General features: G+C 42.8%; 1 long non-coding RNA gene across 5 annotated transcripts in view; it reads right to left on the bottom strand.

The window, feature by feature from the left end:
- Positions 1-93: 93 nt before the first annotated feature.
- The window catches only part of LOC122170542, a 19,327-nt gene continuing 1,556 nt past the window's right edge, over positions 94-17,864 (bottom strand). Inside the window, exons 3-11 of one of the 5 annotated variants that reach the window (XR_006171790.1) lie at positions 15,590-15,724; positions 13,026-13,091; positions 12,357-12,490; positions 10,392-10,546; positions 9,868-9,924; positions 6,729-6,877; positions 5,495-5,751; positions 3,747-3,848; positions 94-1,868 (exon numbers count right to left, since the gene is read on the bottom strand). This is a non-coding gene — a long non-coding RNA (uncharacterized LOC122170542). Of the gene's footprint in view, positions 1,869-2,072; positions 2,323-3,746; positions 3,849-5,494; positions 5,752-6,728; positions 6,878-9,867; positions 9,925-10,391; positions 10,547-12,356; positions 12,491-13,025; positions 13,092-15,589; positions 15,725-17,864 lie in introns of all 5 variants that reach the window. The other 4 variants (XR_006171793.1, XR_006171792.1, XR_006171789.1 and 1 more) reach the window with 4 other exon arrangements.

The following is a 17,864-nucleotide window of genomic DNA, read 5'->3' as shown; positions in this document are numbered from 1 at the left end:
GAGGCATGAAATTAAAGTTAGGTTCCCCAGTAGAACACAGGAACCACATGAAATTCATTGTAATACAACTTCAAAAGCATCACAGATGAAACATCTGTGGATCACAGGTTTATTTTTAATGACACAGCACTGCAAAACAGAAGTTACAGGTGACTTTTTGATACAGCATACATTATGTACCTTAATTTAAAAGGATCTGTAAGGTGCGCTGCATAAATGTTATTGTGAAAAGATGTTTATTTCTCAGAGATTAACTTTGTCGTGTTTTTTTTTTATTCAGCCAACTAAATAAAAAAGTATAGATGAGCATCATAACAGTTCCCCTTCCAGATTACCTCACTGTAACTACTGCAACCGGAAGAGGAAACTGAGCCATGCCTTCTCAAAGGTTCAACAGCTTTGAAAACGATGCCATTCATCATCTCAGAATGAAAACCTCACCTCACTCACACGGATGCTGTGCAGTGCTTTGGCAATGGAGCAGCTGGTTCTGCTTTGGAACAAAACTGTTGTCTGTAATGCCAGACAGTGGGAGAGCAACGCATGCCCTGATGGCACTGCACAGCCAAAGCACTGCATGACATTGCTGAGATGCACACATACCCACATGCACCTGCAGACACACGTCCAAGTAACACTGGAAAACATTGCAGCAGTTAATGATATTTCTTAAACACGTGAAACTTGTAATAGTTTGACCTCATTACTACAGGATTACTAATTAAAGTTTTCTGCAGTGCAACTCAATACGATGCACTGAGTGCAGACAAGTTCAGGTTTTGCTACCAAGGAGGCTAATTTTGGATTTCATGGGAAAGGACCAAACACAGATCACCACAGCTCTGGCAAAGCACAGACAAACCTGTTGCCACGTGCATGTGAACAAATGAGGACATTTCTGTTTGTATTTGATTTTTTCTCACACACTGCTTCAGAAATGGCTAGCTTAACTGCTTGCACTCATGCTCATTTTGATACGCTTCAACAAGCAACCATTCTGTAAACCATTAACAGCCTGAACTACAAAAAAAGGGGGCTCCTGTGTTTCAAGGAGGTGAAGAACCCACTGACTGAGCTTCAAACCACATTCGTGTGCCTGTGAGAACTGTTCCAGGTGGCGTGTGAAGTTCTCTGGGAAAAGTCCTTCATAACCATTCGCATCTCTGTGCTGAAGCCACTCAGATTCCTTAATGCCTGTCAAGCAGCCTCCTGAAAGAGAAAAGACAGAGCATCTTCAGGGTCAGCTCTCTCCCATTCCTTTCTGCAGACTCCAGGCCCGGAGAAGTTTTAAAGGCCAAAAGAAGTGGTGACTTGTTACATAGCATACTCTGATTTTGCACAGATTGTTTTCTCTGTTCTGCCATGGTTTTGTGAGACTGTGAGCACATTAGATGGCCTATATCCCACCTAACCTCCAACTGAACTGAACATTGGATGATCAGCCTCTGGAGTCATCCAGTGTCACAGCAAACCTGCATTTGTGCAAATGCACGTGGAGATGTTTTCAAAGTTCTCACAGCAATATTGGGATACTGACACAGGAAGAGCACAGCAGTGCTCTAGAATCATTACAGAATGCCACAGATGAGGGGAAAAATCCATGTTTTCATCGGATTATTTTTTTCTGAGAGTTCTTTTCTCTCATTCCTGTATTGACAGTCAGAAGAAATAACAGTTCTTGTTTTCTCTGCCATCATAATTGCTAGAAACTAAAAGTCAGTTGATACTCAACAACCTTTTCCAGAAATTCCTGGAAGCTTCAGCCTAAGCCAGATCTTGACATGCTATGCTGCAATCCAAATCCATCAATCAAAAGGAAGATTTCATGTTGGAAAGTGCTGGGTTCTCCTGAGTGCTATCCATTTCACCTGGAATAAAACCCATGCAGTATTTTTGCAGCGATCAGCCTGTTTTCACCTCACCACATGGCTAACTCTGTGCTTTGTTCCTTTTAAGAACAGGAGTAAGAGTAAAGTGATGATTAACAGGGAATTCCTAATGCTGATTCATTATTATTCTACAGAAAGTATGAAGAGAGATGGAGTAACTGGCAGCACGTTTTTGAAGCTCACCTTTTGGAAAACCTGAGAAGGGGGAACTGAAGTTTTCTACCATGGACAGAGTAGATTCTGCTCAGGACTGAAGTTGTAATGGATGATGACTTCAACTCAATAATTACGGATAAAAGTTGGAGTCACTGGCTGGGATGAGTTGGCTTTGCACAGGCTGACAGCACCAGCTATCTCAGAATGATGGTTTTAGATCAATTTTGCAGGAGAAAAAAGAACCAAGATCAAATACTCTCTGAAATCAACAAGTTATCTGGTAAGAGAGAAAAATTGAGTTCTAGGTGATGTGAAACACAAAGGGCAAATATGCACTGAGTAATAAAGATATGAGCAGAACGATCTCAGCAACACGAATACATGGGGCTTTATTTTCTCCATCACTGCACACGATTCACTTCAATGAACGCTAATGGGATTTGGATGCACACCACAAGAGAAAAACAATCAATGGATTCACCAAGGGAAGGTTATATAGATTTAATACAAAACATGATAAGAAAAAATAACTGAGGACAGCCTATTTTTATATCCTTAGAGTAGATCCTGCAAATACTGACAATGAACTCAGCTGAACAGCCCAAGAGGTGAGACAGCACAGTTTGAGTAAGCATAAGAGAATCTGCCCCTACAAAATAACAAAGTGTCCCAGTGAAAAGGAAAATAAAATAATCTTTTATTCAGAAACAACAATAAAAAAGAATCAAAAACCAAAGCAATTACTTGTCTCTTGTATTAAGAGAGAGTTCAGCTTAGATAACGAACAGTCTCTGGCTCTCCAAACATGCTGACAGCATTTGGGCATGTTTGAAGAACTGCTCTTCATTCGGAGCAGAGACCTGGCTGCCTCACTGCAGGTCCAGAGCCCAACCTCCCAGCCCCCAGTTCAATGGGATGCTTTTCATCAACACTTCCTGCCACTGCAGCCACAAAGTGGCTCGTACGAATTGTACAAGATGGGCTGCTCTTACAGAGGAGGTAAAAAATTCATTCACTTGACTGCAAATCAACATAACGTGTGGAATTAAATCGTTTAAAAATTAACCTGAAACACGCTGTTAAGACAAAATAAAGCATCTTAAATGACACTGAACTGTTGGGTTCTTGCACCAAAGACAAAGCGATTGCTGGTGCAGCTCAGGAGCACAGCTGTGTGAGGCTCAGGTCCCAAGAGGCACACAGGACATGCAGGAACACCTCTGTGCCATTGGGCTGAAGGACAGAACTGTTGGTGTGCAGTCTCAGTGCTCTCTCTGGGCAAATGCATATTTCCCCAGATCTCCATGTAAAACCCTGAACGTGTGGGGAAATACAGTCAGTTCTGATCCAGTGTTACAACAACATGATAGCAGGATGCACGATTTGTAAGCCATCTTCTGTATTCAGCCTGTGTCTGTATGAAAGCCTGTATAAAATTCACTACAAAGCAACATAAAAGTGCCCTAGAAAAATGGACTGAAGTTGGATCCTGCTGGCAGTACATACCTGGGACTTCAGCTTAGTTAACTGTGCTGCTTGGTCACAAATCAAACCAAGTAGAAGGGCAAAATAAGAATGCTGGTGTTTTCTAACAGTAAAGACGTTTTGAATCAACATTTCAAATTAACTCTAAAGAGTGAGAAGGAAACTGAGACAAAGGGAAACATTAGCAAAAGAAATAACTAATCATGTTATTGTTACCTGATCAGCTGTGGTCTCAGAAGGAATTACTAGTGCAATATCCCCCCGTTTTAAATTAAGCTCATCACCGTTAGCTGCCTCAAAATCATGCAGAACTTCAACCTAAAGGAAATACCAAATGTACAGAAATGATCAAAACAGAGACACTGTGAAAAAAGAAAAATGTACTCTTTCACTTCTTTCTTTATGGAAATATATGGCCATAGACATGTACATTCAAGCTGTTCATGTCCACATCAAAGTTTCTAATCACAGTTTATAAAACAGGTACAGCTTCAGTAAATCTTCCTGAAACTACTGAAAGAAACCAAACCTCCTTTCCCAAGGTTGCAGAATCCCACAGGTGCTGCCTCTTGGACAAGTCCTATTACATTATTCCTACCGTGCAGGGAACTTGCCTTCATTTCCCACTATCATGCCTAGACCTGAGGAGAGGGTGGCAGGATTTTGCCAATAAGCTTGGAGAAGAATCTCCAAGGTAAGGGTCTCCAAAGTAAGGGTCACTTCAGACCCTTCCTTATGCTGTCTGCTGGATACTGTGATTGATGGAAACATCCCTGGAAATTAGAGGGAGAGGTACAGCACCAGTTTCAGTACAAGACAAAAGAAGTGAATAATGGGAACCACAGCTCCTGTTTGTCCTGGAAAGAACTCCCATTCACTGGCAGATAGGAATGCCAAAAACATCTCTCTGTCAAAGAGGTGATCATTAGAACATTGTGGGGTTAGCACACTGTCCTGAACAGACCATTTAACTAAACAGCTCATCCTCATGAAGAGAGGCACTATCCTAGTTTTCTCAAAGCACAGACAGTTCCGTGGTCACTGCAATAATGAACCAATACAGCATCGAGAACCAGATGGCAGTCGTGCATTCTGCTGCTTCTTATTTATGTTTGACTCAAGGAAGCGTGACAAAAAACAAAAGATGAACAACAGATGAGCAGGTCTGCACCAAAACTGCACAATTCTGGTCACTCTAACCTTAATGTCATTCTCACTGTTTGCTGAAAATCTTGACCAGTGACCTTGGATCAGAAGGAATGGCATATTTATGGAGTGCTATGGGACTAACTAGTCTGAAGTATGCAAACGATAGCAGGAAGCACATAAAGTTCATCTAGCCTCAAGGAGCGTTTCTCCTGCTCACTGATTCTGAAGTGAAGGAACCCTGTGAACCAGGAATCTCTGTGGCTCTTACCAGCCAAGGAGAGGATTTCCCTGCAGCTTCATTAAGCTCTTCTGTCTGAATACCCTAACAGTTCGTAGGGACAGCAATACTAAGGACATGAAAGGACACTTCAACTTCATTACAGTGAATTGTTGAAGTCCCACAGATTTCAATAGGGCTGGAACTTCCTCTACAAATTCTCAGGCCAGAAAAATGCCTTTTTGGTACTGTTAGCAAACGATCCTATGATACTGCTGACTAAATCCCTGGCAGTGGAATTTTACTTAAAAGATTCACTGTCAGTACTGATTTGGCAAGATGAAAGGAGACCTCTAATGATCCTTACAGCTACAGAGGGATATAACCAACAAAATCCAAGTGCAGAAAATGTTTCTCAAAATTCACGTATGGAGATGAAACAACCAAAGGCTGGGTGAGTGCATGTGCATGCAAGCATGTGGCTGTGAAACCAGGCATCCTTTGGCCTCAATAAACCATCATTAATGACTCAATTTTCAGACACATCCACAGAAGCTAGATGTGAAAAGATGTCTAAAAGAACAACAAACCAGCAGACCTTAAAGAGAAAGCCCAGTGGCATGTCAGAAGCTGTGCCTCCTGCTGACGCAGGCTGATCTCGAGAAGGTGCAGTCTGCATTTCTTCAATTGGTTCCTGCTCACTTCCAACTTGGCAAGTTTCACTGTCAGTGCCTGAGTGCCCATCTCTGCTGCAGCATCTTCGGACTCATTCATCATGACATCAGGTTCTTCTCCTTCCCCTGCGCTGTTCGATGCTGGCTCCATTACTACTGAAGGGATGCTGCTGACCTTTTCCTAGAAAAGAAATAAAATACAACAAAAGCACCACAAGAGTATTTCCCGCTTTATTTCAAGTTGAAAAACATGTTTCCTTACTTCTGCTGCAGGTGGGATTCTTACCTCAAGATAGAGAACAATAATTGTGCAGAAAAGTAAAAGTTCTAAGAACTTAGAGGAACACAAGGTGAAAAGCAGAAGTGACCTGGACCTCTTTCAGGGCTGTCCCAGTGTCTGGTGTGAAATCAATCACACAGCAGAGCACCTTCAGGACTGAGGGAGGTTGTTGCCAAGAGCCATGGGACATATTACTGTACAAGACTTACTATGGGATGTTTAAGGGAGAAACCAAAAGCAGTGGGTGGGTTGAGGTGATCTGGGGAGAAACAAGTGTGGGACAACAAAGGCACAGGTAACAGCAGAAATGGGCTGCTTGCACGTAAGCATGGAGAGTTCAGATGTTATCTGGCCATGTCCTGCACCTGATGAGTGTGGTCTGTCTTATCTTCTCATCAAGTTGCTTGCTAACTCCTCTCCAGGGTGAGGGCTGTCTGTTGTTCTTGCTCGTGTGTGCATTAGGCTCAGACCGTGGATTGGAGGGCCTGTGTGCCCATCTGCCAGCTGCAGGAGAGATCCAGGTGCCAGCCACTGGAGACACTCAGGTGAGTGGACTTGAGTGACATCAGCATGTACATACAAATACATGTCTTCTCACTAGTAGAGCTCTACCTGCTCAGCCAGAGGTGAATGCGATGAGGCCTCTGGTAATGCTTGTGTTTGTGTGAGTACCCCGTGTGCCTGCCTTTGATTCCCATGGCTGTCTGTGTGTGTACAAATATGTCTGTGTGCTCTGTGTGTGCACTGACTGAGAATACATGCTCATCCTCACTGCTTGTTGGACCCTGGGGCATGGAGCTGCATCAGCCTCGCCTGTGCTGGAGCTGCTGGATCTGGCTGGATTCCTCTAATGCTCCCCACACAACAACATGAGGTACCTGGGAAACATCAATCTCCTTTTCTTCTCCCTGAGGTTTGTCACCTCCAGCAGCAGCCTCCTGTTCCGTGGGAGCAGCACCCTCACCAGCTCCTGCTCCCACCACCACGCTGTCTTCCACTCCAGTGCCCCATCTGCAGCACTCACCACCTGCAAGATAAAAGGAGAAACCTTTCAGGACATGAGCTGTGCATATCAGCTGGAGATATCCTGTACTCTGCTATCTCCTTAGGCGCTGCCGGCCCCTGGCTTTGGTTTCACTGGGGTTTCTCCTGACCTGACTTCAAGAGCATTAGTTAGACTCCTTTTGAACAGAGATGTACAATTTGGGCTATGTTAGCTGAAGCAAATATACTCTACAGCTAGATGAAGGTTAGAAATATTCAGATGTCATCAGGTATCAGAAAATGTTAGCCTATAGCTAGGCTGATTTTAAAAAAGAAAGAAACATAAATAAAGACCCAAGTAGATTTTATATGACTGAATCATTCGTCATTAGTCTGTGTTGAAAAGTCAGCATGCATTTTATTTCAGTTATTGAAAGGTGGATAGAAAAGTACCTTCCTGAAGGCCATTGTTAAATCCTTCCTCCAGCATAGGTAATTTATGTATCACCCCAACATTTGTGTTGGTACACACTGGTATTTGTTTACAGTAATACACTTGAATTAAGTTTATTGGAGATTCGTCTTGATGGTGAAGGTAAATAAAAAAACAGTCTGTCAATTCAATTGGCTTCAGGAAGTTTTTAACACTAAAGAAAAGCTGTTTTCTAGGTACCAGCGTCAAGCTAAGTTCAGCAGAAATTCAGTTCATAGCCTGATGCTCTGTTTCCTCAGTTTGATTTTCCACCCATGAATGAGACCAATGCAGCTCTCTGAGCTCAACCTGAACTGCCTGCATTCGTTCACAATCATTCCTCAGTCATTGTTTTTCAGCTCTATCTACCCCTACTGGCTGACATTAATTGATGTGGTAAACAAATTCTTCTGCAGTCCTTGAAAGCAGGAAATACTCCAGTGCATTGCAGAAACCACTGGAGAAGTTTTAGCTTCAACTGAAAATTCTGCTAGGGAAGGATGCTCTGCACAAACAGAAGTATTATCAAAAGATATGGACAGATGTTGACATCTTCTCCTGTGACTTGCAAGGCACGCAAACCAGTCTCACAGAGTATTACCAATTTAGCAGTCTTGACCCAGGCTAGCATTCAAATAAATGGTGGTTGTAAAAGCCTTGGAAGAGACCAGTATGAAAGGAGGGGAACAGAATGCCTATCAGATTGATTTCATCACATGTGCTTCTAACAGCATGCTGCACACACTGATCCTGCTGCCTGTTGTGATTAGGATCAACGTTTATTTTCTATTTACTGCATTTGTATAGCCAATTTTCTTTTACGGTGGAGGAGAATTTTAATTGACATGAGTCAGCTCACAAACAGTCAGCACTGAAAGGGTGATGCTCTCAACAGCTGTAGCTGTAACTCACTGAATGCACAGCACGTTCACATATGCAGAACTGGGTATTTCCCGTGCCTTAGAATACAGAACCAAAGCAAGATAGATAATTAAAAAATGGCTTTTACAAAAGCATGTGTGCTAGTGCTGAATGAATCTCACTATTAGTATCAAATGCCTTTGATAAAGAAAAAAACAAAACTAAACTAAAAAGAGGGAGACTCAATTCCACTGAAATCAGAACAAGAATCCCACACCTAGCTGCAATGGGCCATATACTTCGTTTTGAGAACCAACTCTACAAACCTGTTTTCCATAACAATACACAGACTAAGAGTATCCTAAACCAGCTATCTGCAGAAGGGTTACTGAAATCTGCACAGCCACACAGGAGAAAAAACAAGGGCCATCCAATGTAATGAAGGCTGTGATAACAGAGCCACGTGGCTTTGAGTTGCAGTAACAGTGAATGCTTCTTTACCCAGGCTGCAGCTGGCTGCATTATCCTCTCATAGAACTGTCAGCTCAGTGCAGTGCCCAGATTCAGCAGCAGCAAGAATGAGGCCATGAAGAGGAGGAGAGCAGCCAAGTCTGCAGCTGGGGGCCTGGGAGGAGCTCACTGTGCTCTCCCCATTTTCCAGAGCTGAAGATCTGGCTCCACAGCTTGATTTAGAAAAGGACTGGGTAATTTTTAGGACAGTTAGTCATAATTACAGCTCAGCCGTCTCATATAAGATCAAGAACTAATTATCATGCTTTAGTGAGCACACCAACTGCTTGCAAAGTCTTGGAAGGCTTTTTGAGTAATACTGCAGAACTGGTTATGAAAGTTGCCTCAGAAGGACAGTCCTCCACTGGAGCCAGGATATCAGCTTAGCAAACAGCCTGATCCCTGACAGCATCTCTTCTGCATTCAGTAATACTGCTCCTCTAAGCAGGTTAAGCTGACCAGATAGAAGTTACTTTACAAGGGCACCTAGTTTGGAACAGAGGAAAGATGCATTTCAAAGGCTTAGCCTTTGTGCTCAGGGCAGAGCAAGGCATTTCTTGGCCCAGACTTGGCAGTGATAAGACAATGTTAGACAAGCAGTGCAACTCTCATTTGCAGCGCATCAGCACCTGTAGCTATAGAAACTGGGTTTGATCTACCTCAACATGCCCACCTAAAGAGAAATTAAGTATGTCCCTGAGTTTTTCAGTTGCTTTGTAATTTACCTAATTCAGTGCCACATTTGTATTTTAGAAAATGAACTTTTGGCATGACTATTTTCAGCTGTGCAAGGAAAAACAAATGATGAATCAAAATTCCATTTCCTTTTTAAAGCTGTTTAGAGGAAGGCTAGACAAACAAATTCAAGGGAAATGTAAAAGCTACTGTGAATCTATGCAGCATATTCTCTCTTTACCACAAATGTCAATAGAAACAGCATTATGCCACTTTCTGTTCATGGATCTGATTGTTTTCTGCCCCAAAATATTTATCAGTCTGTACTGCTGCAACAGGCAGTTTCTAAGGTAGGTCTTGCATTGAATGAGAAATGTTCTGGTACCACAGCTGGGTCACAGTCATATTGTATTCTCTGCACACTGATTACATGCAGATGACATACATATATTTTTGCCACGCTCCTCTTGAAGATATTAAAGCACAACCACATTCCTGAAGCTGCTCATACGTACCTCGCTCTCTTTCTCAGCAATTCCAGTTGTCTCCTTATCCCCTGCTCCGATACTCTCCTGTATAAAGAGGAAATATGGTCACCATCTTACTCACGCTGAGGGAATGACTGCAGAGAAACTGGCATTAATCAAGCTCAGTAGAAGAATGGCATGTATGGGATATGATGAAATGAATGGTGGGAACTAAACAGGACAGCATACAGGGAGTGGAAAGATTCTTGCTGCTATATATCTGAAATAAAGGTAGCTATAAGATAAAAACATAACAAAACAAGAACACAGCAAAAAACCACGAGAAATAAAGCCTGTTAATTACATAATGATCACCACACTGGAAGTGCTAATGTCAATTTTATGTACTTTTGCTATCAGTATTTCCATAGTAGCACCATACTGGATGAATGTTTTTATTAAGCAACAGCCCAGAACATTGCTGACCTTACAGTTTTCCAGCTACCTCCAATTTCTCCCACCCAAGACTCAGAATGTTCCCATCATAACCTGCTGCTGCCCCTGTAACTCACCAGTTTGCAGGAAAACTTCCTGGAACACTTCTTCCACATACGTTGGGCTGAAACACACGGCAGGGGATTGTTCAAAGAGGTGGGTCACAAAGCTCATCAGTTTGTGCAGAATCACTTTCCTCCAGGTCCACACTCAGCTGTACATGCAGTGGTGCCTGACATTTAAAACAGCAGACATGTGTCAGTGGCTCTCAATCTGGCACCCATGAAGATGTCCAAGGAATCAATTGCTCTGAACAGTGATGCTCTCCACCCCAAACAATATTTCTTACAGCACAGATGGGATCTAACACAAGGTCCTTTCCTACAGAAGCTGTAAAACTGCACAAGTTCCAGGTTTGGAAGAGGAAAAAACGTACAATTTCCTAAACTCTGTGGGACAGTTGTGCTCCTGCTGGCTTCCAATTCCACTGTAGCATTTTGGGATTCAGTCAGCAACATCCCTTCTGCTTGAGCTTGGATTCAGTTCTGGCTATTGCTCAGCCTGGATCAAGAGGTTCAGGTCCAGTTTAGGTCAACAAACAGTCAAGATGGCTGTAGTTCATGTCTCGTTTGGAACACTTGGAAGCGCTTTTCTCTTCTGCTCAGTTTTGGCTTCCTGCAGATTGCAGGATATTTCTAAAGATGCTTTTCAGAGGAAAAGTAAATCTAAGCCCCCTTATAGAAACCTCTTTCACTAATAAATGTTGAGGCTGCTCTGCAAACATACATATGTCAGATTTTTCAAAAGCCCTGTAAGGGTGAAGACAAGTCATGCAGATCTGTGTGAGTGCAGGTAGAGCAGATCGCCATCTTCAGCACTTGTGATCAGACCTCAGTGCTCAGCCTCCAGCTCACTGCCTCCACACACCTGACACACCAAAACTCCTGCACGTTTCATCTGAAATGCTTGCATGTTATCTTGTTTAATAAAAGGATGCTGCGTTATATCCAAACTTCACTTCACTCATGTGTTTCCTAAGCTCATCTTCCTGCAGTCACCTCATAAGACCCAGACCCATCCAGACGCCAGGGCAAGGCAGCTGCTGACAGCAGTGTTACCATGCAAACCCCTCACAGCTTTATCCTGCTAAAACTGCAGTGTGACATCACCTTTTCTTTTATATATACAGGATTAATTCTTCTTTCAAGCTGCCAAACCATGCTGCAAAGATCTGATTTTTACATTAATTTTAAAACAGACTGTAGCAGGTTTTAAAAAGAAAAAAATCCCACAAGCTTCAACTGCAAAATATAATTATTTCTTACTCCAGCAAAGCATGCATGCTTGCTACAGCATGTTGCTTTTTTTTTTTTTTTTTCCTAAAAACAGGAGAGGTAAACGAATATTTCCATTGCCTCATAAAAGCCATGCGTCTGATGGCAATGGCAAGTTGGTACAGAAACACTTTTCTGACTTGTACTATTAAAAAGTGCCGAATTTCTTAATAAGCTGTACTTAGAAGCCAATTTGCCTTCAGAAACGAGCACTGCTCTATGTCAGGAATGTGTTTGTCCCTACCCTTCTCCTATCAGTAACCTGGAAACGCTTTCCCATAAGAATTCCATCAACCAAGCTTACAGCTTGGGCCTCATTCAAAATTTGATGCATTCATACATTTACTTTTAAATGAGGGCTCGTTTAAAGCATAACTGGAAGCAGATTTTTTGGGAAAGAGAAAGGTAAGGAGAGTTGCCCTTACTTCTTAAGGACTATTTTGTACTGGTAAAGTTAGCAGCACTGATCTTTTGATTAGTTAGGAGTCGGGATGGTAAGGATGACTGAGTTTTAGCAGGGAAGCACGGCAGTGCAATGTTTATTTTTATGGCACGCTAGGCGTAAACGTCTAGTAAATAGGATTACTGAAACAGTGCCTAAGTAATGCTGCAGTTCCATAAACAGAATGCAACCTGCCTCTGCTGACTTAGAACAGAAGAGCACTGTTCTACATCAGTTCTCCCCCATTTTTGAAAGAAATGTTTTACCTTTAAATGGCATCATACTGCAGTGCTCTATCTGTACTTGGCTCCACGCTCAGCTTTCGGACACAGCTGACCACTCTTCTTTGCACTGCTCTCCCAGATCATACAGTCTGCAGTTTGGGTGCCACCAGTTGTACCTACGGTGGGATTCAGCCATCATTAGACATCTCTAAGCTGAAGGCTCTTTCTTGGCCTCTGTCAGTGTTCAGTGTCTGAGAGAGCTTCCAGCTGGCAGTTTCGTATGTGCCCACACAAAGCTTTGAAAAATCACTGTGTTTAGCTGAGTGTCTGACTGATGGAATGAGAGAATATTAAAGTCCAGGCAAGCATCTGACCCAAAGCACAAAAAGGCTCTTTCCAAACCAAGGAGCATCTCGAAGTCAAAATAGCTGATCTCTGAGTAATGCTGTGAACTCTGTGTGCAGCATTTCACAGATAGGACAACAAAATAACAAGACTTGCTACAATTTCTCTTTGTCCTGTACACTTGTGATCTTTGCCTTACTTTGAAAAGTTGATGTGGTGAGAGGGATATTATTATTTGAAACTGAAATCAATCAGTGGTTCATAAACTGTATCTTTTAGACTGCATCCTTTGGATTTTACATACTATGGAAAGAAGAAACAAAACAGTTTCTGTGGGCAAAAGTCCACGCAAGAAGGACTTCTTACCATTCGCTTCAGCTCTTCTGCAGCACGTGGTGATTCTGTCCCTCTAACTGTGAAAAATTTTGTTCCCTGCAACCAAAATAAGAATCAAAGGTTGCCAGCACCTAACAGAAATTTATTTGTTCTGTGGCACCGATGGATCACAACAAGGACATGTAGTAAGATCCCATGCAGCAATTAAGATGAGCTCTGGGAATGAAGTGTTTGGCAATGCACTTCAGGCTGATTATGAAACTGTAAGTAACAGAACCCAAAACTCCTGAGCAGGGAATTGCACCCTGTTCTCTGCACTACCCCTCCTAGTTTAAATGAGAGCCCTACCAGAAAATTTACTCAAAGCTCCTGCAACAACTAATGACTGCCATACATTCTACCAATTAACGTGGCTTGGCAGTAAATTCATCACAGAGAAATTGTGCTGATGAGGGGCTGTCACCACAAACTTGCAATTACTAAAATCAATAAAAGATTCTTATCAGAAAGATATTATTAATATTTTACCACTCCACTTTTCAATAACTCATCACTCAAAGTGAATGAACGCTGAGCTGCTGCTGAGAAATGACATGCTTTCATATTCTGCATCTCAGTGAAATGTCCTCAGCTTTGATCACAGCTGCTGTTAATCCTGATGTTCAAGACTCTCCTTTGCAAGTCCTGGAAAGCAATTCCTGGAATCATTGCCCCTCAGAGCCAAATGAATAATTCTACTTCTGAATTTTTAAGACATCAACACGGAGCTCATTTTCCTAGACATCTCTTCCAAATTGGTAAAGACAACTTTGTATTCTAAAGGTAACAGAAAATGAAAATAAACCCAGTCAGGACTGTCTGACTTCTATTTAATACCTATGACTTCCTCCTGGATTGCCACTCACTTGCCCATCTCTGTCTTCCTCTCCAACAGCTCTGCAGCCATTTGGAGCATGAAAGAACACGGACTGAGAATGCCTCAGTGATGGTGAGGCAGCGAAACAGGTCACAGGACAGGGCCAGTGAACGGATGAGTGGTGCTGCACCCCAGCCTGCCATCTAATTAGCACTCAGATAACGAAGATTTTGGAGCTTTGTCTTCGTACAAGAAAAGCAGTTGGCTTCCTTTTAGAAAAAAATATTTCCGTCACAATTTTTCTTTCCTTCCTGAAATCCTTACAGAAAAAAACAAACTCAAACCATACAGTAACAGCCTTTAAAGCTTCTCTGATACCTGTTCTTCACTTTACTTACTGCCACTCAGTAGAGTGAGTACCAGAAGAGACCTCCTGACCAACGACTGATGTCCCATCCTTCCTCTACTCACCATCCTTTCTTTCTTCTTTATTCCAAACCATCAAATTTACTCTGCCTAGCCATGGAGGATTTTCAACAACAGTCTGCTGGAACAACGTGCTTCAGATAGGCAGTTTCACTATTTGCTTTGCTATAGAGTGGACAAGTTATTACAGTGATTTAGATCAACTCAAAAGAAAACAGGCACGGGGAAAAGCCTGATCTCTGCAGACCATGGGGCCTTTCTTTGTGTCTGTTATTATAAGAAGATGATGCTGAGGTCACTCGCTCTAGGGTTTGCTATAGACATGAACAAGGAGTAGATTAAAATTAAACACACTCAATATTCATGATTTAATTAGAATCAAGTCCAATTCATAATTCTAGGGAACACATTGGCATTGCTTTCCTCTACCGTTACGATGCTGCTCTCACAGGTAGGAATCCAGAGCAAATAGGAAGGATTAGACAAGGATCATCCTCCCTCTCTCTCAAAGTTCTCCAGAACAGCACGCAGAAAACTGTCCCCATTTCCATCTACAACAAATTCTTTTTACCCTGCTAGGAAGATAGGAGCAAGGGAGAGATGATAACCAGGCACGTGCTGCAACTAAAGCTCAGCCTGCCTTTTCATTTCATGCACATTTGATACCAGTTTTTAAATCCAGTGACGCAGTTGCAACTATCCAGGCAAAATCATCTCTCTGTCCTTGAGAAGTCCTTTAAACTACAGCTGTACTCCAGAGCTTTCTGCTGCAGACAGTTTGCGTGGTATCATGAGTGGCTTCCGCAGTGGTCCAACACCACCAGCACACAACCAACCTGACACTGGTTGAGTAGAGCTTCAGACCATTTCCAAGCCACTCTTCACTTCTGTTTGTACGCTTTCCTAACGCTGTTCCCCTATGTTAATAAATGTCACAATCAGGCTTGCAGTGCCTGAGCCATTGCCCCCAGCAGGAATGTGAAACACAATCAGCTCCACAGAAAGATCCATGCAAGGCTAGAGTATCTGCATACCTGAAAACCTTTTGTTGATGCTCTGCACTGACCTCTGACTGCCTGTAAGACCATGCAGGTGAACTTCCAGCTAAAATGCCAGTCTTAAAAGGAATGACATTTTGGGACCAACAGGAGCAAATGTTGCTGGAGAGGCATGCTGTGACACAGCTGGACGCTGACAAAACCAGCCATGATGAGGAACAGAGGGGATGGCTGAAATACAGCAGGCACACTCACTGTGATGAGAGATGGCCCAGATGAGGCTGGGAGATGGACATGGGGGACAGATCACTCACCGCAGCCTGCTCTGTTGGCTCATCTGGCTCAGCAGGGATGGCCTCCTTTCCCACAGCAGCAGCAGCAGGGGTTTCCTTCACCTTGACTTCCCCAGGTGGAGCTTCTTCAGCCTCAGTCTTTTCTTTCACGGATTTCTAAGTAAACAGTGGAAAATTTGGTGAGGAGCACATGATGGTGGGGAGGGAAGAAGGGAACGGGAGCTCTGCCTGGCAATACAGTGATGATTCACTCCTAGCAGACTCAGTGCCAATGGCTTTGCCAGAGGACAGCCTTACATTACTAATGATCATCGACAGAGCATCTTCATTCTCAGCATCCTGCACAGAAACTGAGTCAGTCCTACATCCCTCCCTTGCCAGGAAAGAGAGTGCTAGCTTCCTGAGTTACTGAAAGCAGCAGCAGAAATGGGGGAGAAGTACTCAGTTTGCTCAGAAATGCTCTAGAAAGTGAGGGCAAAGTGAGGAGTGTCCCAAAGTATGATTTCAAACAGGATTTTTTTTTAAATTATCCCCTATCCCCCTAATTCCACTGGTTCTCAGACAGAAAGATCCCTTCTCTGTTGAAAGCAAGAAACATGCTGCAGACATGTTTTCACATAGGCAAGTACTAACTGCATGAATTCTGACACCGAACATCATAGAATCATAGAATGGCTTGAATTGGAAGGGACCTAAAGACCATTCAGTTCCAATCCCCCTGCTACGGGCCACCCATTCAATCAGGATGATCAGGACCAGAGGCACCCAGAGCTTCTCCAGGCAGCCTGTTCCAGTACCTCACCACCTTCTGAGTGAAAAAAAGTCATCCCTAGTTTCTTTTAATGCTTATTGCATCCTGAGACCTCAATCACATACAAAGCTTCCGTTTATGGGCCATGCTTCTTCTGCAATTCTTACCCTCTAAAATTCCGGCCTATGCTTATTCTTTAGGAAGCATATCTAGTAAACATCACCAGTCCTGCAAGATGTTTGGTCCTGCAGCAAAACAGCTCCCAGCAAAAGTGCTATTTCTGCTGGGGACAAAGCCTTGCAAACACACACAGCTGAAGGAGAGAGCTGCAAGCTGTGCTCAGCATATTGCATCTATAAAGATGGCTGACTCAGCCAGATTAAATAACCCCAGTAGATCAATTTGCCATGAACACATTGCTCAGCATAACATGAACCTCAGAAGCTATCCAGCTGCTTTGCAGTTGATAAGATGCAGCTGGTCAGAAGGCCTTCTGTCATGAAGAAACTTCTCTGAAATTCTTCAAAATACAAGAATCTGCTCCCTGACGTTTTTCAGAAAACAACAACAAAACAAAACCAAACAGAAAAACCCACCTCCACACCAAAACATATCCTTTCAATTCCTTCCTCATCCATTCCTTTAGCAGGCTTATTTTTAACGAGGTATAGGGAAATCTGCCTAAGCACCACCTTCAGGATTTGGCAAAGGATAAAGAAACATTCATTCTATTACACCACACTGTGCAGAAGTCTGTCCTGTGTGATAATACCAGTTCCAAGGAATTTCACAAAGAAAAAACAGGATTGTAATGAGAAACAAAAGGCAGATTTGTCCCAGGTCAGATGGCTAATGAGTTTCCTGGGCCTTAATACTGGAAGGAACTTTCAGGCTTAAAATCAGAGGTAATGTGTTCCAATGCAGATGGCACTGATGTGCTGAGTCACTTGTGCACAAGCAGTCTTTAGGCTACTTGCCATCTGAACTACACACACAAATACTCAGAATGCTCTCACGGTGCTCAGTGACCAAAGGCACATCAACAGACAGAATCACTCTTCTGCTCTCAGTAACAGCAGCGTTCACCCAGCAATGCTGCCACTCCATATCCTTCATTCAGGCTAACTGGATTCAGCAAGAGGAGCCCAGAAACCACCAAAGCATGATTGCTTCCAACAGTATTCCCCCCCTTAAAAGATGGTACCTACTAAAATGTGGAAGATAGATAAAGCTGCAGTGATATGAGAGGTATGTGTACCAACAGCACACGTGAGCACTTCCTGCTGTACACTGGACCAAAGCACTCATTCTTGCTTTTCTTAAGTGCAATAAATAAGTGAACTGACTGTACCTTCAAAAATTAAAAGTATCTAGGCATCCTGTTTTCCCTTTTTTGCAGTGCTATCCTAGTGAAAGACTTTCAGAAAGTACAAATTTACAGCTGCAATGGTATACCCACCTATTCTTTCAGGTCAAGATTTAATGAATTAGAGGATGGAAAACACCCATGTTTTTGTACAAAGGAGCAAATATTTTTGTACAAAG

Source organism: Centrocercus urophasianus, unplaced genomic scaffold, assembly GCF_019232065.1.
Source record: "Centrocercus urophasianus isolate 14NV4802_14NV808 unplaced genomic scaffold, USGS_Curo_1.0 seq_713, whole genome shotgun sequence".
In the NCBI taxonomy this organism is placed as follows: domain Eukaryota; kingdom Metazoa; phylum Chordata; class Aves; order Galliformes; family Phasianidae; genus Centrocercus; species Centrocercus urophasianus.
The sequence above is the reverse complement of the archived record's forward strand: the minus strand, read 5'-3'. Positions and strand labels throughout refer to the sequence as shown.